Genomic DNA, 22,648 nt, shown 5'->3' on the forward strand with positions numbered 1-22,648 from the left:
ACTCAGGGGCGGATTGACCTATCAGGGCTTCAGGCATGCCCTGGTGGGCCGCTCAAATTGGCCACTTGACCTCTGTGCTCCCCGCGTTCTAGTAGGAAGGACCCAGAGGAGTTGCCATGGGAGCTTATTGTATTGAAGAGCAAAATATGAGAAGAGGGGCCGCTGCCCAGGCTGGCAGCGGCTGAAGAAATGGAAGAGGGGCCGTGAGCCGCTGCCAGAGCCCAGGAGAGAGAAGGCCGAGAGGAAAAAAGAGGCAGCGAGCTGCCACTGGATTTCAGATCGGCGGCGGCTAAAGAATGGGAAAATGCACAATTTGTGTGTGTGTTTGTGTATGTGTGAGGCAGTCTGCTTGTGTGTGTGGGTATGTGTGAGACAGTGTGTGTGTGTGCGAGGCACCGTGTGTGTGTGTGTGTCTGTATACGTGCGAGACACTGTGTGTGTGTGAGTGTGCGAGGCATTGTGTGTGTGTGTGTGTGTGTGTACGAAGCACTGAGTGTGTGTGTGTGTGTGTGTGAGGCACTCTGTGTTTGTCTGTGTGTGTTTGTGCGAGGCACTGTGTGTGTGTGTTTGAGTGTGTGAGGCAGTCTGCATGTGTGTTTGTGTGTATGAGTGAGTGAGAAAAGCAGGAAGGAGAAAATTTGTGCACCCTCCTTTCCCCAGCTAATTCACAACAATCGTAGGATGACTGGAAATCAAACATTCCCAGGAATGGAAAGCAGGGCACTTTCCAAAATCCTTTCTAGGTTTCATTATTGGGTGTTTTTTTATGTCTCCAGAACACCAAAACATTTTTCAGAAGAGTAAATAAAAAAAAAAAAGTATGAATTTTTACTTATTGGATATTCTATTCATCTGCTATTTTTAAGCATTTGTTCTTTTGTTTAGCATGCTTTTACTATTATGTTTTATATTTCTTGGTTTTATTTGTTTTATGACTAATCATTATGGGTTTTTTTCCTACATACAGTATCTGGCTTGTTGCAGTTTCCAGTTCAGTTTTGTATATATATTTCTATTTATACTTTTATGGTCCATTTATTCTGTATTTGTCTATGTTCTACCTGTGTCAGATTGAGGTGAGGTATTCTGATAGGGTATAGTTTCTTTAGGGATATTTAGAAAGCAGCTTGGCTTGTTGTGTTTTCCTAATAAGAGTGTATTGATGTTTTAGGGCTTTGTGTAATATTTGCAATGTTGCCTGTCCGAAAAGAGGCGTCCCTAGCGCCTCTTTTTACCGCCGGGCCTAATTTAAATACATTTGTTTACTGTATCGCGCGCACAGGAGAGTGTCCTGTGCGCGCGCTGGGAGAGCGGGCGCTCGCCCGCTCTCCCGCGTTTTTTACTGTATTGGCCCGTTTCTTAGGAAAAATGTGAAATTTATGTTGGAGACTTTTTTCTAAATTCTGCCAGGCTCAGGTCACATGATGTACGTTTCAGTGATTAGCTCGGTGTGGGTTTTGGAAGCTTTTAAAGTATGTGCCACATGAGTCAGATACCCCGTGGGCCCTGCAATCGGCCCCTGGTTCCGCTCCAGCTCTTGTTACCCGCTGATTCCCAAGATCCAGGCCTCTGTGTCTACCTGAGTGAAATTATTGATTTCTGGTGGTTCTGAGGTCTGTGCCAACGCTCAGGACTTGGCCCCGCCCACTCCCCAAAGTACCTAAAGGGCGGGAACCTGACATCCTGTTTCCGGCAGTAGCCGCCAGCTCGCAGTCCCAGGCCACTCCTCTCTTTATCAGAGATGTACATTGGTTTCAATTCATTTTTAAAACAAAACGAAAGAAAAACAAACTAAATGTCATTTCTTTTGTTTCATTTCAAAAATAAATTGAAACAAATGCACATCCCTAGTAAACAAAAAGGTACAGCATGGGACTGCTAGTGGCATGCAACTGCTGGTAACAGGAACTCTCTTTTTGCACATAAAGATAAGCCTTAAATCCATCTACAACATTTGAGGCCTATTTACTAAAGTTGCTTTATAATCCTTCAGTGCATAGTGCATTAAAATGCTCTCACAATGTGCATTTCAAGCATGCATTACCGCACATTTTTAATGCAAAAAACCCCATTAACTCTGAAGGTGTAGTTAACAGCAGAATTAATGCAGATTTTTGCGGTAATATCACGTGATCCTCCTAAAATTTAAATGAGCTGATCAGCACACTTTGTGTGTTAATCAGCTCATTTTAACTGTATCGCATAAATCCAGGTCAATGCAGAAAATGTCCATGTTAACGTTAATTAAGCATTAACGCAGGTGTTTAACATGCGTTAACAGGGTTTAGTAAAAATAGGCTCCTGAGCGAAGCAACCTGAACTTGTAGCTCTTCCAGAATGAAAAGTCTGGTAGCCAAGTATTTTCTTAAGCTAGACAGAATACTAGATATTATTAGGAAAGGAATGGAGAATAAAGTAGAGAATATTATAATGCTATTAATCAAGTTTACTTAGGGAATAGCCACTACTATTAATTGCATCAGTAGCATGGGATCTTCTTGGTGTTTGGGTACTTGCCAGGTTCTTGTGGCCAGGTTTGGCCTCTGTTGGAAACAGGATGCTGGGCTTGATGGACCCTTGGTCTGACCCAGCATGGCAATTTCTTATGTTCTTATGAGGAACACTTTTAACAAGCAGCCTGTGTGATTTTATTTATTTACTTTATTTAAAAATACTTATATATTCCACTGCCTCTAGAGATCAGTTCAGTGCGGATTACAAAGAGTATTTGCTATGTCATAGAACATTAGCACTGTCATTGTGTTAATGAGCTATCACAGATGTTTTTGATGGCGGACAGTGATGACGATACAGCTTTGGGCCACGAGATCTCTATGCTGATATTCCATAAGCAACCCATGAAACGATGTTTAGATCTGCTACCACCACCCATCTGCTATCACACGCCTGCAGAACTAGATTATATACAGAGGGATGGACAAAAACATGCTGGTTATTTTGCATTCCACAGTTAATGGGCATAATTATTATTATTATTACTTCTGCGAAGCTATAGATAAAGTCCTTTACAGAACACCGAGCCTGAATATCAGGAAAATGGGACAAAGAAGACAGGAAACGAGCTGGCTTTTGAAAAGGTGAAAGAGATGGAATTCCAAAGGACCTCTGAAGATGTTTAATGATCATACTTGACGAATGATGATGGGGAGGTGCTCCCACAAGGGAAAGGCAGTGAAGGACAAACGCATAAAACCGGGTAGAGGCATGATTTATCCAAGAGAACAGAGAGAAGAGCATCTAAGCTTGGAGAGGCTTCTGAAGCATCACTAGCCTACAGAAGCCATGACGCATTGACATGATACAGAGAAACAAGAGTCCTCAATGGCAGATATGGACCATAAGGCCCATCTCATCTGCCCAGTTTTCTTACCTGTTGTGGTACCACAAGTCATCTTCTTTTAGCCAGCAGGAGGCCAATACTTAAAAATAATCCAGCTAAGTGAGTTAGCCAAGTAAGATTTATCTGGCTAACTCACAGCAGCACAGCTATGCCACTGAATATACCCGGTTAAGTGCCTAGTTAGCTGGATAAGTCTTATTTGGCTAACTTTAGGCCTGTTATTGAGCAGTTCTAACCTACTCAGCTAACAGAGCTGGATAAGTTTGAATATCACTACTGGATGATAGTTCAGAAATGTTGGATATGTGGGCATTACCACCAGGGTTGGACTTAAGATTTTGTCACCTATAGATAGGACTGGAGAGCTAAGGTGGTGGTGGTGGGGAGTGTTGTACCACAACAGCAGCCCTCTTCCTCCAGGGTAATGGGTGCTTGTCAAAATTTGGCACCTTAGGCAATTGCCTATGTTGACTCTGTCTAAATCTGGGCTCGATGACCACCACATGTGTGACATGCCTCCACAATTGCTCCAACATTGACTAAACTGTTAGGTTTGTGGACCCTTGTGCTGGGGTGAGGTTGGCATAACCTACAGGGAAGGCCCTGTAGGTTCTCCCCGCCAAATGGTGGAGCAGACAGTGCAGAGATTGAGCTGGAGTTTTTGCATTTCCCCTCGGGTTCAGTCTTTGGATTCCGGGGGTTGACAGGTCTTAGGTAGCAGTCTCTGGGGTATATGCTGAAGAGTGGCTCCAAAGTCAGGTTGCGGTCAAGGTGGGTGGCAAGCAAGGATGGTCTGGTCACTATGATCGAGGCAGGCAGCAAGAAAGGATGGTTAAGCGACAGGCTAAGGTCAGTACGAGAGATCAGTCCGAGGGTAGGCAGTCAAGAGAGGAGAAAGCAAGGCTGGAAGACGAAGGCAAGGAAGCAGCAAATAGCACCCACAAGGAGCTGACCTGTTGCTGAGGCAGTTCAGAGTTGTACGGCCATGTGATGTTATCAAGAGGCACTGGAGACATGGTTCCTGCTGTGAGGCCTTTATAGTTTGCTGCGTGTGCCTAGGAGCAGGGCAGGAGCGATGGTGGTGGTGTTCCCCTGCCTCATGGAATAGCGGCATTCGGCTGCGTGGCGCTGGGTGAGTGAGCCAGCTCGCAGGATACCCCGCAAGCCGGCAAACATATCAGCAACTCACAAGCTGATGGACAGTGATGATAATAGAAAAGACTCTAATGGGACCCTTGAGGTCTCTGTACTGAAGATCTGCTACCCATCTTCTATCTGTCCCCAAAGGACAAAAAGTACATGCTCACACTTTGCTACAGCTTTACTAATGTTGTATGCAGTATTTTATAAGTCATGGTAAATGGTGATAGATGAATAACAGAGCTCTCACGGAGGCCAACGTGCATCTCTGTTCATTTACTGAAATTAAATTTTGGTAGGATCCTACATTTGGCTACTACCCTCCAGCAAGCAGAGCACCAAACGTTGCCATCAAGATAAGCATGAGAGAATGCCATTGGCATATGACACAATATTCTGAGTATTTCCAATCTAAATGTACATCAGTCTAATAAAATACTATATAGGTACTTTTCAGTTACTCAAAGTGACCACAATAATAGATAAATCAGAGCATGGCACTAAAGTTTCATGTTGGACTATCAAATCACACCAATATTATTTGAATTATTCCATCATTGGTGGGAAATTACAGTTTTCTGAGTAACATTTGAATTCTGGAGAGTAATTTTCAACATTAGGGCTACGGTCTGGGGGTAAAAGGGCCCCCAGACTTCAGCCAGAATTTTCATAGTGGACATATGTGCATAAAATAAATCAGCTTTGAAAATCCTTGGTTGTGGCAGTAGGTGCTCAACTCTCTGCAGCCACATGTACGCGCATGCTTTCAGAAATCAAATGTATGCATGGAAATGCTTTCCCCGCCCCCCAACTGTGGTCCCAGAATGCCTACTGCAAGTGCAGAGAAAAGTGCACATATAATCAAGTTCTGTGCATACGTTTCCCCATACAATGCCGCTCCCCCACCACCCGGATGATTTTCAAAAAGCCGATTAACGAGCATAAATCAGGGTTTGCTCTCCTGACTCTGGGTTCACTTTTATGAGTCCTGAGGTGCTCCACGGAGCTTCCCTAGAGACTGCGTCTGCCCACCCCTTCGCCATGTTTCCTTCGTCGTGGATGGAGTTGTGCCTCTGTATAGATCCCCTCTATGGGCTTTGTTTCCTTTTCCTTTCTGCAGGGGTGGGGGGGACGTTTGCAGACTCTTTTCTGCTTCAGGATGGGGGAGGGGGAACGAGGCGCTCTGCTGGGCTGCGTCTTACTCCACAGCACGGCAGTCACCCTGGTTCGTTTTTCTAGCAACTCTACTGAAGGGCCTTTCCAATTAGTTCATCTTTGCAGCTTGATAGGCTCCAGTTCAATGACCCTCCACATGGTCAGATTTTCCTGGTCTTCTGTACTTTGCTTAGGAGCTAAAGTTGCTGCAATCAAGAAGGGGAATAAAAAAAGGCACTTCCCAGCATGGGGGAGTAGACCCAGGGGGGCCTGATCTGAATCCTACAACCTGTCTCTGAAGGTGCTGACATTTTCAGGAGATTTGGGTTAGTCTTCTAAGGAGACTCTCCATAGATAAGACCAAGATCAGGCCCGACTCTGTTTCACGACGTATTAGATAAACTGGAGATTCAGTCTGATTGGGTTTCCCTATCTCCTTGCTTGTCCCCGCACTTCTCATTTGCAGTTCCTCTTCCAGTTGTGTTCTTGCTCTCCTAGAAGGCCTCAAAGAATATGCACTGCCACAAAGCAGGGAGGGGAGAGGTTCCTGATTCGCATCTCTCACTGGCACCACAAACCACATTTTTTTTAGCTCTGAAATCGTGTACTGTACCTCTTGAACCCCCCGCATTCCTCCCCCCCCCAAAAAAAAAACAAACAACGAATTCCTGGTTTTATCATACTGCACCTTTAAATGCCCCTGACATCAGCTGCTGCTGCTTTGTCTTTCATAATTTGTTTGTTGTCTGGGTTCCTCGTTTGACAGTAAGCGCAATCGCATTACACACAGATCTCTGCGGAAAGCCCCCTCTCTTTAATGATCTGGCAGGCTGCAGACACTGACCCTGCTTCCAGAAATATTTCAGTCCCTCTTCCCACAGCTTCCGCAAGCGCTCGTGATAAATGACACCTGTCATTCTGTCACAGACAAACTGCACAGATGAGAACCTCCGTGATGTATGGCTCACCAAAACAGGAAATGAACGGGAGGGAGAGAGTGTGTGTGTGTGTGTGTGTGTGTGTGTGTGTGTGTGTGTGTTATTATCCAAAAGAGCTGACTGGGGGCCTGGAAAGGAGCCTGCTCCTGGGGCCTCGCTTGGAGATAAAGGGAAGAGAGAGAGATGACACCAGGGAGAAAGGCAAGTAAACGGTGCTGGCAGAGGCTGAGGGAAGACACAGAAAGAAAGAAAATAGTGCTGAAAGCGGAAAAACCCAGCAGTTATATTTCTGATGGCCAGGACATGACCGCGCAGGGCCTAGTTTCAGGAGAGTTCTGCATGTTAAAGAAACGCACCGTTACATACCTCCCTTTTCTTCATCCTTCCATTACTTTGCTATGGTTTTCTCTTTGCTCCACTTTCCATATATTTTGGGGTGGAAAAAAAGCACAACTTGTTCTCTGTCCCCCACTATAAAAACAGATGAATGACACAGTCCTGTAGCAGAAAGCCTCATATTTGCACGGATTACTTGGATAGCTGGACTGATCCTGTTCCTCTCTTTGTCCCCTTCCTTCCTCCCTCTCTTCGTGCGCCCCTCGCTTTTCTGCCCTCAGTAAATCATTCCTCACTGAGAGCAGGAAGGCCTTCGGCCCAGAAAGGACGCCCGGCAGGCTGCCCTGGGAAAGTCAGGCGAGCGGCCCCCGGCGTCACTGTTGTGGGTCGGTGACAACTTCCTTGCCACAGGATAACCTTCACTCCTTGGCAGAGAAAGACACAGCTAGAGAGGCCGGAGGACTGGGCGGCTCTAGGCGGAGCAAAACGCGACTGGGAAGCTTTGCCCGACAGAAGAACAAGAGTCCCAGCCGGCTGGGAAAATTAAAATGCTGAACCACCGCGGCAGATACAAAGCTCCGTCTTAAATTTCCAAGGTTTACAGACACCTTCCTGTAAGGACAACCACAGCAGGAGCCGGAAAAGCAACTGCCAGAAATACCAGCAACTTTCAGAATATTTCTTTTCTCGGTTTCAGGAAAAGTAAAATCCAGTGAGTGCCTAACGAAGTAAATGTGTCAAATGGAATGAGCTGATTGAATCTGGGGCATTTGGTCATCATTTTCTGTGGGACCCTTGGAGTATCAGGCAATCATATAAGCTCTTCCCTATGTCCCCAAATTTTCCATCTGTTTTGGTTTTTTTTTAAACATACAATCCTCACCTCTACCCCAGACAGTGTGCCTAGGCACATACGGGCCGATACAGTAAAGTCCGCGCACAGGCCACTCTCCTGTGCGCGCGATTCACTATTCAAATTAGGCCCAGCGGTAAAAACAGGCAAAAGGAGGCGCTAGGGACACTAGCGCGTCCCTAGCGCCTCCTTTTGGACCGGAGCAGCGGCTGTCAGTGGGTTTGACAGCCGACGCTCAATTTTGCCAGCGTCAGTTCTCGAGCCCGTTGACAGCCACGGGCTCGGAAACCGGACGCCAGCAAAATTGAGCGTCCAGTTTTCGACCCGACAGCCGCCGGCCGACTTAAATTTTTTTTTTTTTTTTTTACTTTTGGAAACTTTCGGGACCTCCGACTTAATATTGCCATGATATTAAGTCGGAGGGTACACAGAAAAGCAATTTTTACTGCTTTTCTGTGCACTTTCCCGGTGCCGGCAGAAATGAACGCCTACCTTTGGGATGGCGCTATTTTCTGAAAGCAAAATGTGCGGCTTGGCTGCACATTTTGCTTTCTGAATCGCGCGGGAATACCTAATAGGGCCATCAACATGCATTTGCATGTTGCGGGCGCTATTAGGTTCAGGGGGTTGGACGAGCGTTTTCGGCCCCTTACTGAATAAGGGGTAAAGCTAGCGTGTCAAAAACGCATGTGCAATAGAGGGTTAACAGTGTGCTCTGTCAGAGCACACTGTACTGTGTGGCCCGATAGGTAGTCGTCCCGACTTGGGCATTGACGGGAATTCTCCTTTGAGACTTGCTCTCTATGCTGCTGCTTCAGCCAGTGAGACTCGCTGCACTAGAGGAAACCATCCTCATGTTTTCACTAGGTCCAGGCATGGACTTTAGAGATGTGAATTGGAACCGGAATTGGTTCAGATTCCGGTTCAGATTCACGTGGGGTTTTTTTCATCGGGCCTGATTGCGGTTTTGTTTATCGGCTGCGCCCGAGCCGATAAACAAAAAACCCACCCGACCCTTTAAAACTAATCCCTTTGCTTCCCCCACCCTCCCGACCCCCCAAAAAACATTTTACAGGTACCTGGTGGTCCAGTGGGGGTCCCGGGAGCGATCTCCCGCTCTCGGATCGTCTGCTGCCACTAATAAAAATGGCGCCGATGGCCTTTGCCCTTACCATGTGACAGGGTATCCGTGCCATTGGCCACCCCTGTCACATGGAGGGAGCACTGGATGGCCGGCGCCATCTTTAAAAAATATCGACGATATTTTCAGTCGTCCAAAGCCCGATTCACATCCCTAATGGACTTGTCAACGCCACGATGCATCCAAGCCATGCTGGCCCTGTCAGACAGAAGACTTAAACCCATACAGAGGAAACAGAGGAAAAACAGCACTGAGCAGGGCAGAAAGAGCCTGATTTTTTTGTTTTTCTTCTACATTAAACTCTCTTCTGACCTTGAAATAGGACCCTTTTGGTCTGAAACATAGATTGTGTTGGATGTTTACAGCTTGGGGTTTGTGAGCATAAGGGATTTTTCTTCTCCCAACTACTTTTTAATTGCTTTTGTGTGTGTGTGTGTGTGTGTGTGTGTCTCTGTGTGTGTATGTGTCTTTGTAAGGGTTTCCAATTGGTAAATTGGGACTTAGCCATTGAAAACCCCCCCCTTTGAAAATTCTCCCCCAAAGCGAAAAGGGGAGGTGCTGGGTGCAAAGTCAGTGTAACTGTGAAGTATAAGAGGTTAAAATAACTGCACAGCACTGGCGGCAAGAGATTTTCAGAGGAAAGCTCCATGCAGCTTCCCTCTGAAAATCCACTAGCAGGCCCCACAGGCAAAATGAAAATTGCCCAATATCAAGTAAATTTTAAAAGCCCGCCACACGTATAAAATGGAGCCAAGCCTTGCGCACGCTGCGTGCATTTTACGAAGGACCGAGCCACACACGCAAACCCTGTTATGCGCCGAAGTGCCGGGCCCTGAGAATGGGGCTGGCCGGGGCGAGGTCTGGGTGGAGAGGGGCAGGGCGGGGTGGGACGGGACAGCGGCCATTAGCCACTGTCCTGGGGAAGCGTGCACTGGCCAGCTGCTGGCGTGCGGAAAATACTTCTGCTCCGGAGGAGCTCTAGCTAGGTAGGGGTTAGGGGTCGGGGTGAAGAGGGGAAAGGGAGGGAAGGTTAGGAGCAGACTGGGAGGGAACTGGGAAAAAGGCCGATCGCGTCACCGCGCGTAATATGAAAGCCCCCGAGCGCGCGAGTCGCGGTCCGCCTGCACATGTGCACGCACATGTTATAAAATCGTCACGATCATGTGCGCGCACCGGGAACCGCGCGCGGTTTCGAAAATCGACCCCCTAATATGTTTCAGACAAGGGAATTTATGACTAAAGAAGCTTTTTCCCCTTGTGCTCTTGAAAAAAATGTTTCTTGAATAAGGCCCATAGGCTTCTGTTGGATACTGTTGCAAAATGATTTTATACTATTTAAATTTGCTATTTTTTCACAATTCATTTCTATCTTTTCTACAGTTTGATATGTTTTTGCAGTTCTCATGCAAAAATCACCAGGATTGTGCACTTAAGCCACAAACATTCAATGGGGAGAGCAATTTTGAGAATGCACCCGTAAGTGCGCAAGTTCATTTTCAATGGGGAATACCCCAAGGAGTTTCCTTTTGAAAGTACAGGAGGAGCGCACATCGGTAGGTAATTTTGTACCCCCTATATTTATAGGGATGTGCATTCGTTTCATTTGTTTCATATTTTTCCCATTACATGTCAATTAGATGTGCATTCGTTTCGTACGTTTCTTATTACATGCTTGTATAGGAAACGTATGAAACCGATGAAACTAATGCACATCCCTAATATTTTGCACCTGCTTTGGGCAGAGACAAGTGCCTGCCTTAAAACATGCGTGATGATTTGAAAATGCAATCACTGCACATGCTTTCCCCTCTCCGAGCTAACCCTGCACACCTTTTAACACGGGCAAATGCATTTATCCACTGTAACATTTTTGAATATTGTCTCCTATATGTGCTAATAAAAATCTCTTAAAACATATTTCTTATTTAAAGGTATTTCATTCACTTTTTAAGATATGTTTGTTCGAAATCCTGTTTGGTCGTCTTTCAAAGTTGAGAATTATTGACAGCACCCAATGGAAGTTATTCTACGTTGACTTAAACCAAATAACGGGCCGATACAGTAAAATCACCGGAGAGGCCACTCTCCTGTGCACGCGATTCAGTATTTTAATTTATTTAAATTAGGCCCGGCGGTAAAAAGAGGCGCTAGGGACACTAGCGCGTCCCTAGCGCCCCTTTTTTGATGGAAGCGGCGGCTGTCAGCAGGTTTGACAGCCCACGTCAATTTTGCCGGCGTCAGTTCTCGAGCCCGCTGACAGCCACGGGTTTGAAAACCGGACGCCGGCAAAATTGAACGTCCGGTTTTCAACCCGCCAGCCGCGGGCCCATTTAAAAAATTTTTTTTTAATTTTTTACTTTTTTAAACTTTCGGGACCTCCGACTTAATATCGCCATGATATTAAGTCGGATGCACAGAAAAGCAGTTTTTACTGCTTTTCTGTGCACTTTCCCGGTGCCCGGAGAAATTAGCGCCTACCTTTGGGTAGGCGCTAATTTCTGAAAGTAAAATGTGCGGCTTGGCTGCACATTTTGCTTTCTGAATTGCACGGGAATACCTAATAGGGCCATCAACATACATTTGCATGTTGCGGGCGTTATTAGGTTCAGGAGGTTTGGACGCATGTTTTGGACGTGCTATTACCTCTTACTGAATAAGGGGTAAAGCTAGCGCGTCCAAAACGCGCGTCCAAATGCCGGCTAATGGTGCGCTCCAACAGAGCGCACTGTTAGCCGGCTGATTCGGCCTGTTAGTTGGGCAGGTGTGATGCACTGAAGGGTCCCTTATAGATATTTTCCTATAATCATTACACATTCTTAGTGTTTGCTGTTTTTACCCATTAAGAATTTTCATTGCTAAACCACGTGCATTATTGCTTCCTCCAACCTAACCTCATCTATTTTTTCCTTGGGTAAAAGTAAGCGTGTTGTTCATCTGCACGTGTACAGTTACGGCTGGAAAGGAAAGGCGACTTTCAGACAATTTACCCAGGTCAATAGTGGCTGAATATTGCCCATCCTAGTACAATGTAGCAGCCATTGCTCAGATATGATAAGAATTTGCTCTGCTGTACATCTGAGATGCAGCCCTTCTTCCCTACAGAGACTTTGCTACATTTCAAATGGAAAAAGTTGCCCAAGCTTGGACTTATGGAGCAGCCGCAGACTGAATTTAAAGTGAAGATTCCACTGATATCCTGTCAATTCATAATTATCAGGGAGGAGGCAGTCGCTAACTCTGCTCCACTCTGGGCGACACTCTTGGCTATCAAAAAATAATTTCACAGGGCTCACCCCTCAGCAAACCACTGGGCAAGCCTTGGCCTGTGGCTGAGATTGCAAAGGGAGAGTGCGAAGAGCGGGCGGTGAAGCCCCGAGATAAAGCCCCATTAGGGAAATCAAAAGCAAAATACAGGGCAGCCTGAGTGACCTGATTTCAAGGCCTTGGAAGGCCGCGATGGGCTTGCGACTTGGCATCTCAGCCGAGAGCACGAACGCTGTTTGGCTTTGCAGCGCTCACAGCAGAAACTGAGAATAAACAATCCTGTGCTATACAGAGACTCGGTCTTTCAGTGGGATCCCCTAATTCCATCCCAGCTCTCCAATATAAGCAGAAGGAGTTTCAGACCCCATGCAGTTCAAAGCACCTTGGGGAGGGGCTCATTCTTATTCCATTTCCCATGGACACAGATGGGACCGAAATCTTAAAAGAATGGCTGGCTGCCACATCAGGGGAGATAGATGCTCATATTTTATCCTGTTCAGATGCATCACTCAGGTGGTTAAACCAACAACTAAAGTTACAGCTGAGGTCACCGCCTTCCTATTAAGAAAAAGCCAAGCCATAAAGAGCTGCTCGTGTGTGGAGAACGTTTGCCAGGCCTGCCACACGTGCTTCAGTGTGGTAATGCCATAGCATCCGAGGTCAGTGGGACATGGCCTTCGCCAGGGCTTCTACAGGCACTCGAAGATTTTAAGGCGGTCAGATCTAGAGCAGGTACTATCCCAAAAGCATTCCGGTGTGCAAAGCACTGCCTTTCAGGTGCTAGAACTACCAGGATGCACTGGAGTTAGAAGTAATGAATAGCACAGTGTAAAAAAAACCCAAAAACAAAACAAATACCTCCCCTGTGACTGGAAAGAATACTATAGCAGAAGACTCTGACACTCAGAGCCACAGTTTGAAGGTCCAACATGCAAACCATAAACATTCTGGCATGTTAAAAGCCCAAAGGCATTTGTATTAATACTGGTTAGTATACAGTCCTATAATAAACCAGGCCAGCATGCCAAAAGACTGCAGGGCTCATATGGAAACTCCTTGCAGGCAGTGACATGAAAGGCATTAAACGTCCCTTATCCTGCCCTATTCTGACAGCCTAGTCCGTGTCTGTAATAGGTCAGCATCCACGGAGCCATCTTGCCACCTCGTCCTGCCTGCCAGTCTCTTGTCGCGATTTTGTGCACCAAACAACCAATGCTGCGGCAAAGGCAGAAGGAAGGAAAGGAGACTTCTACACGCGAGCAAAAGGGCAGCCTGCCTCACCGGAAGGAGGACACCTGCGTGGCTAGAGCACGTCTGTCCATTTCCTCCCAAAAGCTTTCCCCATACCAAGAGATTTACATGGGCAAAAAAAAAAATAATAATAATAAAGCAATGCATCCATGCTTATCAGCTGTCTGAAAGCAGCCCATCCTCACTCAGGTTGGAAGTAAATATTTATTCAAGTACTGCATGTGTCTTCTTGCAAAACATGGGGCACTTCTCCCGGGGCCCTGTAAGACCAGCGTGGATTGCATTTTGAAATCCTTACATGTACTTTCCCCCCCAGAAACCTACCTCGTTCCCTATGCAAAGACTGCACGTTGCTATTAGGAAGTGCAAGATAGAAGATACTACTAATTAAACTACGTATACAGTGACGGTTTCAGCGTTTGACTGAGATGCAGCACCGGTGAAGAGCTAAAAACCACACACAAAGCTCGCTGGATGGTTCGGCATTCGTAAACCGCCTCGGATTCAGCTTCCCACAGCACAAGGCACGCTCGTCCCCCCCATTGCAAAAGGAGAGAAGGGGCATCCGAGACAGCAGTGCAACCACCGGTGCGTCCGTTCGTGAGGCACGCTCGCCGAGGCCCCTCAGATCTTATCGGTGCAGCGAGCGGTAGGGACGATGACGGCGGCGGCGTAGAGCGCCGGCTGAGCCCCTCAGCTCCTCTCAGCATAGAAACTCCATCACAGCTGACACGCTGATCTGCTAAATGAATCAGCACAGTGCACGGCGAGGTCACCGAGACGTTAACCGAAGGGATTACAAGGGACCGTCAGCAGACTTCAGCAAGCGCAAGCGCGGTCAATGAGCCCCCAAGAATTTGAGCTCTCCGTCAGCCGCATGTCTGACAGCTGACTTCTAAACAGTTAAATATGAAACTGTCAACATGGGCCTGTCTTAATAACCAAACTTGAGGCCTTTTATCCCGGAAGATTTATGAAGTAATTTTAAAGAGGCCCAAGCAAACATCTGTCAATAAATTGAATGCCGGCTGTAGGATTTACAAGCAAGACAAGAATTTCTCATTAAGTGCACATTAGCGCTGTGGGGATCATAAATAGTAAGAGGCCAGGATGCTGAGCTCCTCAAGCTGTCATTAAAACACTATCTAAGAACTAATGAGGGAGTGATGGAAGGATACTAATGATCCCCGAGGCTCCTTTTATTCTGTAGCCAGACAAGAGTAGGCACTGCAAATCTTCAAAGTCCCTTGGGCTTCAGTATTGCCTCTCCCCGCACCCCCCTCTCCCCCCCCAAGGCAGTGCCATTCCACTAGTGGCAGGCCACCTCCTCTCCGGTCCTTTCCGCTGGAGCGGCTTAGAACGCAAGATAATTGTGTTCCCCACACAACAATCCAAGCTGCCTGGCGAGTGGGAGCGATGTCCACCTTTAGACTACAAAACACTAGAGCTAGACACCTATGAATTATATTCCCAAACCAAGAAAGAAAGCATCACTGTGACGATAGACGGCGTTCTCCTTTTAGGCCAAAAAAAAGGTCACCAAACGGGATTCTAAAATAACGAAACTTTCCTCGCTAAAGGCGCAAAGACGCCTCAGCATAGCCTCACGCAACGCTGCACTTCAAGAACTCAGAGAAAAGGATCTTCTTTTCCAAAATATTTATCCAGGAATCGGCTACTCAAATCACTCTAGACACATGGAAGAGGTAGACCCAGGTGGGCAGACTCACCAAGAATAACTTTAATACCAAGGGAAACCATTTCGAAAGGTCTTTTATTGCACACTGAAAGAATTATGGAAAGAAGTTGAATATGAACTTTCAAGGCCACAAAGATCCCTTCTTCAGACGCAAACTGGGATAATTATATACTGGGAAAGGCACCTGCTGGAATTGGATAGGAAACGATACGGGTATATGTTCTTAGTTCAAAGCAATAGAAAACTAGTTCAGGGATATATGAATAACAGAGGCAACAGTAGCAACCTAGAAAACACTGAAAAAGGCTGAGCATGATCGACACCAAATTCATCTTGAAAGATTGTGCAAATTCTGTTTTAAGTTTTGAAAATGATCTGCCAGAGGTAGAGGGGCCATTTAATAACCATAACCTTGAAACCCTATCCCCGGGGGCGGCCTGCACTCCAGCGGAGTCAGGATCCCAGGCTAGCTCTCCAATCTCCCCTCCTTCAGAGGGGTGTGGGCTCTTTCGACTGGGGGATGAAAGGAATCCTCTTGGTTCCCAGAGCGGGGCGATTAACTCTCCCTCCGGAATCCCCTGGGATAGGGAAACTCTGGTGCTCGGTGTGCTGTGTGCCAAAACGTCAAAGGAGCCACTGTATCGGTGTCCAAATTTATCTTCACTGTCGCAAAAAGTTGAAAAATGGCACAGTACTGGTCCACCGTCTGTTCTTTACCAGATGTTCCTCGATCTGTGCAGGAATGTCTGATGCCAGAGCCAGGGGGACCTCTACTCTCCAAGGGCTTGGAAAAAATAGAGACCCAGACCCCAGGTGGGCAAGGAGTCCTTTGGATGGGCAGAACGTCCCTTCCAGATGGCCAAAATACTAAGCTGCTGCACAGAGAGTTAAAAAAGCTCTCTTTCCGCAGGATCTTGGAGAATCATCGGAAGGGTGTCCTCTTGAATAACAGGCGATGATTCAAGCCTTCTTTATTCTTATGCACTCCTTTTTCTTGTTCTTTGAATCCCTGATGGGAGGGATAATCCCTTGGAGCAGGATTCTCAATGCTCCCAGCAGGAAGGAAGGGCAGTCAGAACTTCCAACTTGGATCCTGAAATTAGGCTTACAAAACTGAAAACAGGGTTGGCCCACAGCAGGTCACTGGTACCCCCCTTCCTCACCGAGGCAAGGGGGGGCAGGGTTTCCCTAACCTGCCAGGCCCGGACCCGGGGTTCCCCATGCCCCGAGCCCAGGAGCTGAACAGGCTCCAGTGAGCCCCCTTCACCCACCAGACAGGTCTACAGAAACCCTCCCGACCCTGGCCAGGATCATCAAACAAGGCTGGGCCTGTAAAACAACAAAAGATGAAATCTCTCTACCTCTGAACTCTGTTCTAAACTGAAAGGTCTGCCTCCCCAGCTGAAGCAAGGGCACAGTTATTTACTGTTACAAATGGACTGCCCATTCCAGATTCCCCAGAAGGAGAACATAAGAACATAAGAAATTGCCATGCTGGATCAGACCAAGGGTCCATCAAGCCCAGCATCCTGTTTCCAACAGGATGCTGGGCTTGATGGCCAAACCAGGCCACAAGAACCTAGCAATTACCCAAACACTAAGAAGATCCCATGCTACTGATGCAATTAATAGCAGTGGCTATTCCCTAAGTAAACTTGATTAATAGCAGTTAATGGACTTCTCCAAGAACTTATCCAAACCTTTTTTGAACCCAGCTACACTAACTGCACTAACCACATCCCCTGGCAACAAATTCCAGAGCTTAATTGTGCGTTGAATGAAAAAGAATTTTCTCAGATTAGTCTTAAATGTGCTACTTGCTAACTTCATGGAATGCCTGCTGGTCCTTCTATTATCCGAAAGTGTGAATAACCGATTCACATCTACTAGTTCAAGACCTCTCATGATCTTAAAGACCTCTATCATATCCCCCCTCAGCTATCTCTTCTCCAAGCTGAACAGCCCTAAACTGTATTTGAATGGCTCCACTCTTCATCCATCCTACTCTGGCTAGTTGACACTGCTCTAACCCAGGGCTTACTGGTAACCTGAAAAGTGCCCGGGTTACACATGCATATGTCAGCCTGTGCCCAGGTATGAGGCCATTTTATAACATACGCATGCATGGACAGGTACGTTACAAAATAGCTTGGCCGCATGCACATGTGCACCAAATATTAAGTGGGCCTGTGCATGTGCATGCAAATCCCACTTCTACTGCACAAATTGGAGGATTTTAAAAGGGGTGCATGCCAACACCATTTCCAGTTTTACTAGTTTGTCCCCAGTTCACCCAGTTAACAGACAGATCCTCCAACTCCCCCTGGTTTGATAGCCTTCACTCTCCCCAGTTAGCCCCGACCCTTAAAATCCCGCAGATCTGCCTGGTTTTCTTTCAAGGTTAACTTACACGGAATCCACAGCAGAAGTAATGTTTTGCGGCAGAGGACTTCGGCGCGTGCCGGGTTGTGGAAGTATTCACGCGCACATCTTAGGGACACGCCCCGAAACGCCCATGCCCCGCCCGTGCTCCACCCCTTTTTGAAAACTTTCAAGAAGCAGGAGAGAGATGTGCGCATATCTCGGGGGGTTTTTAAAATCCGCTCGGTGCACACGAACCCAACTTCTTCGCGCATCCCCTAATTGATGTGCGCGTTGGGCTTTTAAAATTCATCTGTAACAGTGTACATATTTCAAAAAAGGGTTTGCAAACTAGCTCGTCTATCTTTTTAACTAAAAAAAAAACAAAAACATCCAAGGCAGATTCCAGGAACTGGCATTGGCGTTTCAGCAGATTTGCCCAATTTGCAGAGACTGCAGTGGCCAAACTCGATGTGGATTCCCCACAAACTCAGCACCAAATCTATCTGAATTTTCCCCAAATTCACTGGGTAAATATTAGTGAACCCCCCTCTCCTGGGAAAGGGGGAGGGGGAAGAAAGAGTAAGCTTCCACTGAACTGAAGCAGGAAAAGGCAATATAAAGTTAGCCACTAGCCTGGGAAAGTGGAGGAAGACTGAAAAGGTTATCAAACCCCCTGCTGTGAAGGTGATCCTATTGAAGAGGCATTGGTTAGAGTTTCAGCTTAGGGGATTTGATGATGACAACTCCCTGACTATTACTGACCAATTAGTGAAATATCACTTCACAAACAAATATTGACCAAGTCTTAAATTGTAGAACTTTGACTAAAAGAGGGATTTGTGATGGAAATGTATTGAAAGACAGTCTTATCTAGTGAACAGATTCTTGCCCTGAGTCAAAACCGTTGGGCGCCTGGTACCGAGAGCAGGAAAAAAGGCGAGGTGGGCTAGAAGATCTTGCACTTGTTCCTGCCCCAGAATCCTGCCTAGGTGTCAGCCTTGTGGCTGAGAGAAGGTGGTCCCTCCAGGCTGGTTAAAGGCGAATTAACTGGTTCTGGGCTTAGCTGAGCTGGAATCACTGACAGCTGGAGTCACTAAGAGCTGTAATCACTGAACAATGAGCAAGCCATGAGCCTAGTTGAGCTACAAAACCAAAGCAAAGGAAACCCATCCACGGAAGAAAGCTTCAGGACGTTGGCTGTGCCCCAGTGGCCCATCGGGGGGGTGGGGGTGGCGTTTGGTACCCTAGGAGGCTGCAGACCCCAGCAGCAGATGGAGAGGTGGAGTGTGGTCCCCCAGTGGGCTTGCCCTCTGTAGTAGAGTGGAGTCCAGCAAAGGTTACAGCAGCAGTAGTTTGGATGCCACAGATACCTCCCCCCACCTTATGACCAGCATTACTCAACTGCCCAGTTGCATTTCTTCCTATGGGTGAGACTTGGGGATACAGTGGGAAGGGAAAAGGGGGGGAGGGCAACTGTACTGGATCAATGGGAATGCCAGAGGATCTTTCTTTTTTCTATGGTGGTATTTTGTGGGGCCTAATAACCCCCACATAGCTAAATGTGCCGGTTGATATCATGTAGAAATATATATATATATATATATATATATATATATATATATATATATATATATATATATATATATATATATGCAGTCTCAGACTACTAAATAGTATACAAGAAGATAAATATGCTGTTTGGTATCTCATAGAAATGTACTTGCATGTATTTGGAAATACTGCCTGTTTACAGTCCCATCTGTTTTGTTTTTTTTAGTTTTTCCTAGGGTGAGGGAGGGAAATACAATCCCCTAACACCTTCTTTCCCAAGCACAGGCACCAGGTGCCAAGGAGCGATGGAGTCCGCCCAAGGGGGGGGTCCTAGCAGGTCAGTGCCGGACCCAGGAACGCCCCTGCAAGGTAATCAGGCATCGGGACGTCACATTGGTGACTTTCTTAAGCGAATCTGCGGAATTAACCTGATTTGATGCAATGCACTCCATAGCAACTACACTTTGAAATGCTTTATGGTTTTCTGAGGCGTTAAGGAAGATATTAACCATATATTATACTAGCAAACAAAGAAATGGCTGGCATATCGAAACTTTAATGTAACCCAGCAAATATGCCATACACAGAGAGCGTAATTTTTTAGAATTGAGAATAGCCATCCTGGAGAGAATTTTCTGCACATGAATGCAAAAAAAATTGCAGTACAATCCTACATGCTCTTGTCCTTGAGAGAACAGCGATGCAAACTGCATTAGCTGAATTTACAGACTGCAGCTTCCAATGGCAACAGATAGGGATGTACAGGCAGAAAGTATTTATTTTCATTTGTTTTCATTTCATTGGATGGGGGGAGGGGGAGGAGGTTGGAAATCATTTCATTTAATGTTTATTTTGGTTTGGCTCATTTGCTGAACCAAAATAAATATTAAACTTGGAAAAACAAAACAAAAAGAAAACTCTCCACTCCCTGGCAGCTCTCCGATCTTCACCACTGGGGGACTTTCAAAGGGAAAAAGGGGCAGGGGTATGCCCCAGGGTCACCTGCCCCCTGATGTACTTTAAAAATGGCACCGGTTTCAGGCCGGCTAAGACCAAGTTAGTTTTATGGTCGTAAAATAATACGGCTGTAATGCTTTATAGCCGTATAGCTTTAGGACTACAAAATGATTTGGCCCCAGCCATTTTTAAAGAGCAGCCAATGAGGCAGGAGTGCCTGGGGCTCAGACCTGCCCCTTACTCCCTTCAAAACCCCTGATGGGGTAAGTAGGGGGTCTGGGGGCTGTAGAGAGGCCAAGGGGCTAGATATGCTGGCAAATATTGTATGCTATTTGCTTATGTGCACTATTTTCCATAATGAAAAATTCAAATAACATTTGCTTTTCTGGAATGAGTCTATTTCAATTCGTTCCATTTGGAACGAACTGAAAATGGACATTCATTGCATTCTACCCCTTCATGTAAAATAGATGTAAATTCCCATTTCTTAGCGATAATTAGATAAAACAAATAGAGCACAATAGATACCAAGAGTAAAACAGAAAACAAATTCCAGAGAATACGAGAATCATGCAAGGAAAATGAGCATTTTTCTTACTTCCCCTGGTTTAGTATATAATGAGCAAATAAGCAAATGTAAATAGACCTTTTTTTTTTTTACCTTTATTACTATGTAAGTGGACTAAAATGGCAACCACACTATTTTATTCAGAAGACAGGCAAAATTCCTCAATGTATTACACCAATTTTTTAGCCAATATTAACTGGAACGTAGACATATCAGAAATGAAAATGGAAACTGCTGAAGCAGAAATATGATGGTGGTTGGATCTACCGTGAAGGTCCTTAAAGGGGTATGCTCAGGTAGCGCTTTCAGGTGGGGACCGTACCACCACTCAACGTGCACAGTTTAAACAGTCACTTTAAATATAATCTCGCAAGCTAAGTTACTGCCTTGAAAAAAACAATAAAACTCTTAGCGTCAAGAAATTTAGAGTTACTCCATCATTCTGCACCACACAACATGACTGGATCTAGAATACATCATCCACACAATTCAGAGTCTTATTTCATCATAACTCGAATGCTCTTTTAGGCTTAAAATGTAAATGCAGAGGGCGGTAGCCCTGGCTGAGGACTGTTGTTGCACTGACTGGGCCAGGTGAGTAGGAGGGGGATATAAACAGGGGGGAAAAAAATCCTCAGGTAATTCTGATGGAAGCCTCGAAGTGCCAGGTCCTAACCCCGTGTTCCCACCCAGCGGGAGCCCCGCCCAGGAATGCGTGGGGATGAATTTATTCCATTGCAAATCTCATATGTTGTAGAATCGGTGAAGTTTCTGAAACATATTCCACTTCCAAGGTTGTTTTTCTGGTCTTTTCTCCAGAGCTTACAGGTGGCTCCATAACAACGCTTTCCCCAGGGGACATGCTACTGCAGATTTCCCCCAAGCACGGCCTTACTACCGGCAGCCACTGAACGTCGCCACGCTGCATGAATTCACTCCTGGTACCATTCGAGGCAGGACTGCATTTACAGAAAACGCTCAGCTCACTACTCAGTATTTTGAAGCCTTGAATAGGGCATTGTTTTTTTTGGGGGGGGCGGGGGGGAAGTGAGGCAAAGGGGGTGGGAGAAAAACTTAATCATAAAAGTTCACAAGAAAAGGCTTACTACAGTATTAATACTCATAGTGCGATCATTCATCCCTCTATTCAAGAACTGGAAATAAGTAAATGGCAAACATTCAAAGCAGAAGTACTAGCAAATTTCAGTTGACAATTAAAACAAGGTCTTTTTTGTTGTTGCTCCAGTTGTTATTTAGCACCTGAGGAAAGTTTCCTGACATCCCTCCTGCTCAGCCACACCCAATATTATAACTCTTTAAGGAGTCTCCGGGCTGATCCTTTTCACAGGCATTGCACTGATTCATGGAAAGAACAAACATGGCATAGCAGGAAGGAACCTGGGGGTCGGGGAAGGACATTTTTTAAAGCAGGAATAAAAGAGAGAGGAGATGTAGGAATAAAAGGGACAACAACGGAGCCAAGAAGCAGGCAAGCTTTACCTTCTGTATAGTTGTTAATTGATGTCCCCCAGTTACACTGTAAACCTGTACGATAAGACCTGGTCTTGAGCATTGGTATATTAAAAGAATTTAAATAAATAAATAAATACATAAGCTGGTATTTGGAAGACTCTGGTTAAGTGCTGATGCATTAAAGGTGATATAGGCTACCAAGACTTGCAATTGCTTCTGTACAAACTGACTACTTGCTTACTTTACTGAGTGTTGTTGCTTATGCAACCAAATTCTAAAACTTGTTTATGCTTTTGATTGTTTGAGAGGTGTTCATGTAATCCCCAGTGTTTGTAGTGCCTTCCTGTTGCCTCAAGGATGTTTACTGGCAGGAGCACAAGAACAAACTGATTACCCATAGACTTCCTTATTGCCTTAGTAGACCAACAAGACCTCATGCAGGGTACCTTTAGGCTTTACAGATAAAAATTAAAATCCAAAAGGACTAACTAAACAAAACAGTTTTTATATCTGCTAGGTACTATGCAGGAAAATCAACCTGCAGATTTCCTGCTGTAAAGGAACATATACAGTATGTAAGCTAGTATCTTTACTGCT

At 45.9% G+C, this 22,648-nt stretch overlaps 1 protein-coding gene and 1 long non-coding RNA gene across 4 annotated transcripts in view; one reads left to right on the forward strand and one right to left on the reverse strand.

Moving 5' to 3' along the window:
- Positions 1-22,648, reverse strand: part of TSHZ2 (teashirt zinc finger homeobox 2) — a 313,195-nt gene that overhangs the window by 121,048 nt on the left and 169,499 nt on the right. Inside the window, exon 1 of one of the 3 annotated variants that reach the window (XM_029611883.1) lies at positions 6,961-7,183. The exons of the other annotated variants lie outside the window; for them this stretch is intronic. The gene's annotated coding sequence lies outside the window, so the exon portion shown is untranslated. Of the gene's footprint in view, positions 1-6,960; positions 7,184-22,648 lie in introns of those variants that run through there. 3 annotated transcript variants of the gene reach the window in all.
- LOC115096782 lies at positions 10,361-21,561 on the forward strand. Its single transcript, XR_003858142.1, has 3 exons — positions 10,361-10,477; positions 19,280-19,422; positions 21,398-21,561. It is a non-coding gene; the product is annotated as an uncharacterized LOC115096782 (long non-coding RNA).

The sequence above is a fragment of the Rhinatrema bivittatum genome, chromosome 8, assembly GCF_901001135.1.
Source record: "Rhinatrema bivittatum chromosome 8, aRhiBiv1.1, whole genome shotgun sequence".
Lineage (NCBI taxonomy): Eukaryota > Metazoa > Chordata > Amphibia > Gymnophiona > Rhinatrematidae > Rhinatrema > Rhinatrema bivittatum.